Below are 6,323 nucleotides of genomic sequence, written 5' to 3'. Positions count from 1 at the left end.
TCTTAGATCGGCTGCACTTTTGCGCCGCATTGTACCGGGGCATGAATCCGACACGGAACGGGGTAGCCCAGAAAAACGAAAAAGATGGCCGCCGGTTCGTGCGAAAGCTGTCAGGCTTTACACTCGTGAAGCACGCTTCACGGACAGCGCGGGAGGGGGGCACCGCAAAAATTGCATCGCTAGAGCGCACGGTTTCGAGGGCATTTAGAAAGTTCCCGCTACGGAGTAGTTTGCTGGCAGGTCTGCTATCGAATGGCGCAAGCACCTCGAACACAAGTTCGCCGACCTGCACTTTGTTCGAGGGCATTAAGACCCTAACCCCGAGAACTTTTTCTAGATACTTGAGAAGCCTGTCTTCGCCCTGCCGTGGGTACACAGCGATTGAACGACTTCCGGTGTTCTTGTGTTGCCACTCGCAGTTAGGGAACCAGCGAGGACCGTGCCAGAAATTTCCAGGGGCTTGCCACGGACTGGTCCGAACGAAGTCTTCGCTTTAATATTCTCCGCGGATCTCCGGCGACGCTAATTAAAATATTAAAATGCAAGGTTCGGGACGCGACTGCGATGATGCTACCGACTATCAGAGGTGACGTCACGAGGATGACAAAAATACTGTTGTCATCATCGTTAATTAATTATGGAATTAATTGTTGTTTATTAAATTAATTTTGTAGCGAACGGTCCGATGCACTGTTTCTATACTTTATAAGTTTAAATATTTGAATATTCTCATGGCCAACGTAGTAACTTCTGAAAATGCTACACTTTCAAAGTAATTTATCTAACGGTATGAAAATTGGATAAATTAAAGCAGTCGAGTAGCAGGTGTGTTAAATAGTCAATAGCAGCGTCTGTCGAGTAAAAATTGATTATCAAGTCCGATATGAAAAAACAGCGTCATCGTTATATTATCGAAATTGTTAACCCTCGTTGAACATTTATATTTTCTGGATGGAATTGCACGACGATCTTGAAGATAATTCTCGACAATCGGAATTCGATACTCGCGCTCGACGAGCCGAAAATTGGTTCGACATGCTACGACTATTCCGGGTTGAAATTCGCGATCTATTTTTGACGGTGTCCCGAAGCCCGACAGTCTCGCGATCGCACATTTTTCCGTCGTTTCGCAGCATCCGACGCGACCGAGCTCGCAGCCCGTTCCCGTGCTCAAAGAAAACTTTCGTTCACCGCCGCGGGGGCGTATCCGCGCGAAATATGGAACAGGTACACAACACCTTATGCAAATGATCGCGTTCTAACGATCTCGTTACCTAACCGCGCGCCATAATAGCGCGGCGCTCGATAAACTAATGGATGGAACGCAGCCGTTCTCTCTTCCTCCCTCTTTCGTGGCACGCGCGCACGCTCGCGCGCGAGATTCACGTGCCCAGAACTTCACGCCGTTTCATCTTCTCTCTCTTCGTTGAAAGAATCGAGCGGACAGGAAGGCGCAGAAGTCTGGAGGTTTTGTGCAAGTAAAAAGATGAGAAGGAAGTAGAGAAACCGCGAAGAACTGTGTTGATAGTTGCTGGCAACATCGCCGGTGTTTGGTGGAGAGCGAGACGACGAGGAAAGTGGATTCGAGAGCTGAAGAAAGTTGAAAGGGAATCGCGCCATTGTGCCGCGCAACTCTTTTCTGGCCGCCGTTTCTGAAACATAAAGAAAGTTTCTTAAACAGTGCTGGCGTTTGAACCTTTGGAAAATTAATCGGCTGGATTATGTCTATGAGAACTGGGATAAAAGGTGGCCTCTCGGAGTAGCTACCATCTGGCGAGCAGTTACCATTTTCTTAGCGGATTGCCTGGACGGAACTTTCTTTATGTGCCATTCTTAGGCTAGAATTAACGCGAAGCACGCCGTGACTGGAACGCGGTCGGTTAGCCTCGAAGATTTTCAGTAGTCGGAAAAAGGACATTGCGAAGCATAGGGCAGCATTTTTAAGTAGATTCGACCGTTCTTGGTCGAACATCGTCGGCGTTAACTTGCGCGCGAAAAAATTCCGAGAAAACGATGGAATACAAGTGGGGACTTCGCGAAGCACCGAGAAGAATTTCCACGTCGTTTTCGGGTGGTTAATGGCCGGCCGGTGCCATCGATGACACAAAGGTCGAGGGTCGACGAACGAACGAGCCTCTCGACTTTTTTCTCCTATAACGATTTCAACTTTCTTCGAACGGAAACCCATCGAAGTATCGGGAAGCGGCCGGAACCGGTCGGCGAGAGGCGAAAGATAGATTATTCGTTTCCGCTTTTTAAATGCGGACAATCGAGCGGGCGGCGCCCTCCCCGGCTCCGACGGCCGATGGATCGGAAGAATTAAAGGACCGGTTGTTAACCGATCGTTTCCACGGGAGACACGAAAAACCGAACGGGTTTCCGGACGTTTTGGGAACCGGTCGATCCGATGCGAACGAGACAACGCGTTTCCCCGAACGGCGGCGGCCCTGTGATGGGACGCGGGCACCGGAACGATTCATGTCGAATAAAATAAACCCTCGCTCGCGAGTTTGTAATACTTGACGATGGGGGTGGTGGAAATGCCGGGGAATATTCTTCTCTGGAACGGGACGCGTTCCATTTCGAGTTGGGTGGAGCGTGCCAGTAATTATTGGGGCGTCTTGGGGAAGTTGACTTTAGTGCTCCTTTCGCGAGTCGTTTTGGATGAGATATGGATCTTTTGCGAGTCGTTTTATGGTGTACAGCCGCGACCGAAGTAGGGCAGATGTCTCAATTATCGTAACTTTAAGCCAATTTTTGCTTTGCCGACACTCACGATAAATCCTGGAAATTTTAATGCGCTAAACATGTATCTCGTATTTTCAGACATTTTTAATTCTAGATATATTTTGTCGCTGTATTTTCGATAAGTTATAGATAAAAACTATATCTATCTTTTAATGCTTAATAAACTATGAATAGTATTATTATATTATTATATACATTATACAAACACGGAACACTATATGTATATATCATACATATAGTATTCCATGTTTATTAGGTGTCAACAAATGCGCGCACATATAATAGATAGATGAATGGAAATATAAAATGTAATAGATAGATAAATAAAAATATATACAGTGAGGCAAAACAGTTAATATAAGCAAGTAAATACATAATGTACAATATATTAAATATAAACGAAATTAGAAAATTAATTATTTTATGAGAGAAAGAAACTCACTCTTTGCCGAATTTTATACATTTACGTCAAAATTGGATATTTGCAATTTAAAATGTTAGGCATTTAGTTTAGCCTTTAGTTTAGGCATTTATGCTATTTAGTTCATTTGTCTTGCAATTTTTATTTTACATAAAAATCCACAATACGATTTCATCTGCAATAATAATACAAAATTGAAAGTGCCCGGTACTTTTTAAATAGAAAATACAACAATTGATATATATATATTTTTGATAACGTCACTAATAATTGAGTCTAAATTGTAATCGAGTCAATAATATTTTTGAAATGCAATCGATTGAACAATTTTGTCTGATTGGGAGGCTTTTATTGCGAAGAATACAATGTCTTCGGAACTCCAAAAATTACGCCGCAACGAGTCTATGAATGTCGCGGACGCGTTTGTGTTTGCGCAATAAGGGTGAGTGTGTCCCGCGATCCATCATCCTTTTGGATTACGAGCGGGGTGTATCCAGTTTCGATCTACGCTTCGCCGTTCTTTCTAGCTCAAGAAAACCTCAACGCTCATGCGAATATCTTTCGATTTCATTTTTCGTTATTATCATTACTATTAGAGTTCGTATAATCCCAAATATTGATAAAATATTGATACAATATTCGTTAAAATATTCATAAATTATTCGTTAAAATATTCATAAATTATTCGTTAAAATATTCATAAAATATTGATAAAATAATCATTAAATATTCTACTGTATATTTTCTTGTTCTTCTTTTGTATACGTTATTTTCAGCCTTATTCCATTCGTTAAATTAAGCAATTAATTCTATACAGGAAAAATGATTAATGTAAAAACTGTTTGGAAAATTCGTAATTTCCAATCGTCATCAGAATTTTAGATTAATGCGATCAGTGACGAAATCGATTCTAAAAATAATAATTTAATTAATTAAACTATAATAAGTGAAACGTTAGTCAAGAATTAATGATAATTAATTAAGTAATGAATGCTAACAAAAAAGATGCTTATAAATCACACATTCTTTTCTTACTAAAAGATAATAAATCGTGATGTTTCCTTCAAATTACAAGAAACTATAGTTAAAACAATATGTCTTCCTAGTCTATTCTCAAATTTTTCACCCTCGTATTATTATTATTATTAATGAAATCGAAAATCGTTTCGCGCCGCGTTTAATACATCGAATCTCGTTAGAAATGATTCCAAATAACGCGTATAATAATGCAACATGAACAACATAAAAATTACAATGTTTTATTTCCACTTACCTCTGGATAAGCAATCAATAGATCAGGACATGAATTTTATTCATACTTCAAAAGTGCTTCTTCATGGTGCGCGTATAGATCTATAATATAAGTATAAAAGCAAAATGATTAATCTCACTATTTAATTTCACCGATTCGCTTAAATAACTAACGCAAGCAGTTCGCAGTATATTAACGTTAAGATTGAGAAATTAAGAATCAATTATACCGATGTATTGTTTAGACAAATTACCTTATTCGTAGGGCTCGTACAGGTGAACTTATTCGCGACTATGGCGTTAGCGTTATCTAGTTCGCGACTGATGCTTGCGAAACCTAATCTGCGACTGGTGTTAACGAAACCTAATACGCGACTGTGCCGTTCATCGCTGCGAACCAATCCACGACACCGCCGTTAATCGGCAGAAACCAATCGGCGACCCTGGTGTTGGTAAACCGAAGCATAATTACTAGCTTGCGGATTGGTGGAAATTTATGACAAAAACGCTACCGTGAAACCGTCGGAAGAATTTAAAAACTTACACTGTCTTGCCTTGCTGTACTTACTGAAAAATTAAGTGATATTATACTTTGTTTTTTTACGATTGATATAATTATTTTTGAAAGAAAGTGAGCTTACGTTTCGTTTATGTTTTTGACAATTAATTATTGATATAGAAAAGAAAATAAGGCGTTGTTTTCCTTTCATATAAATTAATGCAATAATTGATACAATTATTGCAAAATAGAAGTTTTCATTCTGTTCCTATATTTAACAATTAGTATAATTATTGAAAGATAAAATGATCTTTCATTCTGCTTTCTTTGACAATTGATATAATAATAGAGAAAGAAAATAAGCATTTATTCTATTTCTCTTCTTAGCAATTAACATAATTATTTAAAAAGGAAGCTTATATTTTGTTTCTGTTTCTGACAATGTAATTATTAAAAATGAAACTGGTAATGCACTTTGTTTCTGCTTCTGAAAATTGATATAATTATTGAAATAGAAAATAGGCTGTTTCTATTTCCGACAGTTTATACTATTAAAAAATTAAATAAGCACTCATTTCGTTCCTATTTTTCACGATTGATATAACAGTAGAAAAATAAACTAAACATTTCACCTGTTCCTTTTCTTTACAATTCGTATAGTTATACTATTGTTTCTCCTTTTCCTAATAGATTCGTATCTATTATTAAATTTAAAAGTTATCATTGAAACGGAAAGCAAGTTTCCGTTTTCGACGACCGACCCAGAAAGATCGCGCCCGCCATAAACGTCGGCAGTCTAATGGCCACGTTAATCGAAGGGGTTTAATCGAAACGGCTGTCGAACGGGGCGGGCGTCGCTCGCCGAGCAACCCCCGTCGCTCGCAGTCGATACACAAGTTTCTCAACGGTTGACTTTCCACCCCCGCGACGTTCGGCCCCGTTCGCGGGGCCGAGGCACCGGCTCGAATCCTAATCAAAGTTTCCGGGGTCCCCGGGCTGTTCCAGAAAGCGCGTACGAAGATGAGGAGCAAGTCGCCAGGGGCGCGAGATCCCCCGGTGAAACGACCGGTGCCGACGACGAAATTGCTGGTGCTCGTGGCGAGGATTACGGGAACTTCGCCGTGAAAATGGGCACGAACACGGGGAGGGGTTGGAACTCGAGCCTCGGGCACGGCTTTCCTCGCCTCGCCGGCCAACGGGTCACCTTCGACCCCGAGGCGCCGCCGCTGCCGCCCGAGACGCAGCAAACCATGAATCTCCTCGAGAAGCCGAAGGAGGACTACAAGGTCAAGGTGAGCACCACCGTCATACTCTACTACAACCATAACTATTTGCTATGCGTAAAAAAAAGCCTCTTCGGTGATAATTTTCTAAATTAATTTATTTGTACGTTTTTCATTATTA

General features: G+C 40.7%; 1 long non-coding RNA gene across 1 annotated transcript; it reads right to left on the bottom strand.

Moving 5' to 3' along the window:
* Positions 1-11: 11 nt before the first annotated feature.
* Positions 12-4,783, bottom strand: LOC144476142 (uncharacterized). Its single transcript, XR_013494978.1, has 3 exons — positions 4,675-4,783; positions 4,443-4,522; positions 12-1,652 (listed from the first exon to the last, which is right to left on the bottom strand). It is a non-coding gene; the product is annotated as an uncharacterized LOC144476142 (long non-coding RNA).
* Positions 4,784-6,323: the final 1,540 nt, after the last annotated feature.

Source organism: Augochlora pura, chromosome 10 (assembly GCF_028453695.1).
Source record: "Augochlora pura isolate Apur16 chromosome 10, APUR_v2.2.1, whole genome shotgun sequence".
Taxonomy (NCBI): domain Eukaryota; kingdom Metazoa; phylum Arthropoda; class Insecta; order Hymenoptera; family Halictidae; genus Augochlora; species Augochlora pura.
The sequence above is the reverse complement of the archived record's forward strand: the minus strand, read 5'-3'. Positions and strand labels throughout refer to the sequence as shown.